Here is a 2,609-nt window from a genome sequence, read left to right as displayed (position 1 = left end):
GACTTACTTAAGAAAAAGAAGATCAAAACTATGAACACTAAAATGACAACAAGCACTCAACTATCAAAAACTGAATCTAAAAAATAAGAAAAAAATCCAAGTAAGCAAACCAGAATAGAAACAGAGTCATAATATGGGGATAATTTGGAGGGTTATCAGCTGGGAGGGAGAAGGGAAGGAAAAGGGGAAATGGTACAGGGATTAAGAAGCATGCATGAAGCTAGATAAACGTGAGGAGATGACAAAAGCATGTCATTCTTTTGCCAAAAAAAGAAGAAATAACTATTGAAAAAAAATGAAATAAATTAACAAAGCAAAAACTTTACAAGACATTTAAGTAATTAATGACATTAAGAAAAGAGATTCCTTCTGACCTTAATGCTAGAAAGATGTTCCACTGAGCAACCCTGAAAGGTGAACATTGAATGGATAGACTAGGAATGTTTTCTAAGCACACAACTTGGCTCTGTTTTGAAAAAAAAATAAAATTACATAATCATAATAATGTAACCGTTGTTGATTAGTTTTGTTTTTAGAATTCATTTTTTAAACATATAGAAGATCCATATAGGGCTAGCGCACAGAATGTTCATGTTTAAGACCCTGAGAATATGAAAGAAAAGATGTGCCTGACAGAATGGGATTTAAAAAAAAACAACAAAAAAAAAAAAACAAGAGAAAGAGGTAAAGACACTTATAGCGCCTCATCCTAGACAAGCAGAGATAGAAGATAATGACCAAAGGTGATGGCAGAAGAAATATCAGTTAAACTATTGAGATTATAGTGACAATCAAGAGGAGATTTTAAAAATAATGAACTTAGGTATGGAGAATCAGTAGGGACAGTACCCAATGATGCATGTTAGACCTCATCTTTTATAACAAGCAGTCTATAAATATTTATAAACATATTTATTATGAATATATTTATTATAAATAAGTATTACCCAAATAAATGTAAAGCCTATTATTTAATGTTCTAAATAATGAGGCAATAAAAATAGAATCAGGTAAAGAGTTGTCACTAGGAAGTAAAAAACAGACACTTTGCTGTTTGTAATAAGCTCTTTAGTTTTATTAAACATGAATTTTTACATTGATTTCACAATACTCATTTTTTTGTTTTAAATATAGTTTATTGATTATGTTGTTACACTAGTCGCATTTTTCCCCCTTTTCTTCCCTCTGCCCAGTACCCCCCTTCCCTCAAGCAATCCCACCAAATTAGTTCATGTCCATAGGTCGTGCATATAAGTTCTTTGGCTTCACCTTTTCCTATATTATTCTTAACTTCCCCCTGACTATTTTGTACTAACCAATTATACTTCTTAATCCCTGCACCATTTCACCACTTCTTCCCCTTCCCCCTCCCAGCTGATAACCCTCCAAATTATCCCCATACCTACGATTCTGTTCCTATTCTGGTTTGCTTACTTGGATTTTGTTCTTAATTTTTAGATTCAGTTTTTGATAGTTGAGTGTTTGTTGCCATTTTAGTGTTCATAGTTTTGATCTTCTTTTTCTTAAGTAAGTCCCTTTGACATTTCATATAATAATGGCTTGGTGATGATGAACTTCTTTAGCTTTACTTTGTCTGGAAAGCACTTCATCTGCCCTTCCATTCTAAATGATAGCTTTGCTAGATAGAGTAATCTTGGTTGTAGGTCCTTGCTTTTCATCACATTTAATACTTCTTGCCAGTCCCTTCCTGCCTGCAAAGTTTATTTTGAGAAATCAGCTCATAGTCTCATAGGCACCCCCTTTTAAGTAACTCTCTGCTTTTCTCTTGCTGCTTTTAAGATTCTCTCTTTATCTTTCACCATTGGCATTTTAATTATGATGTCTCTTGGTGTGGTCCTCCTTGGGGCTAGCTTGTTTGGGACTCTCTGTGCTTTCTGGACTTGTATGCCTGTTTCCTTTGCCAAATTTGGGGACTTTTCCTTCATTATTTTTTCACAAAATCTTTCAATTTCTTGCTCTTCCTCTTCTTCTGGCACCCCTATGGTTTGGATGTTGGTATGTTTAAAGTTGTCCCAGAGGTTTCTAAGCCTCTCCTCATTTTTCTAAATTCTTGTTTCCTCATTCTGTACTGGTCGACTGTTTTTTTCTTCCTTATGTTCCAAATCATTAATTTGAACCCCAGTTTTCTTCTCTTCACCACGATTTTGTGTGGATTCTCTTTTGTTTCATTCAGCATAGTCTTCACTTCTTCCCTTTTGCATTTGCCATCCTTAAGCGTATCTGTCAAGCCTGTGAGCATCTTTATCACCAGTGTTTTGAACTCTGTGTCTGTTAGGTTGGCTATCTCCTCATTGCTTAGTTCTCCCACTGGAACCTTGATCCAGTCCCTTTTTGGGGCCATACTTCTCTGTCTCCTCATCTTGACAGGCTCCTGTGTTTGTTTGCCTCTGTGTCTTAGGTAGAGTTGTCACTCCTGTTACATCGTAAGGGGCAGAGCCTTAGGTATTCAACAGTATAGGGCGGCCTGTTTCACCATGTTTTGGTGCTATGTGTGGGGGAGGGGTCTGAGAGGGAACAATGCCGCCTGCCCAGCCTTCGCCCTTTTTCCAGGCACCTCTTCCACTTCCCTATGGGACTGGACCCTCTCT

This window comes from Furipterus horrens, unplaced genomic scaffold (assembly GCF_987537825.1).
Source record: "Furipterus horrens unplaced genomic scaffold, mFurHor1.1.pri manual_scaffold_4, whole genome shotgun sequence".
NCBI lineage: Eukaryota > Metazoa > Chordata > Mammalia > Chiroptera > Furipteridae > Furipterus > Furipterus horrens.
This window is presented reverse-complemented; position numbering follows the sequence as displayed.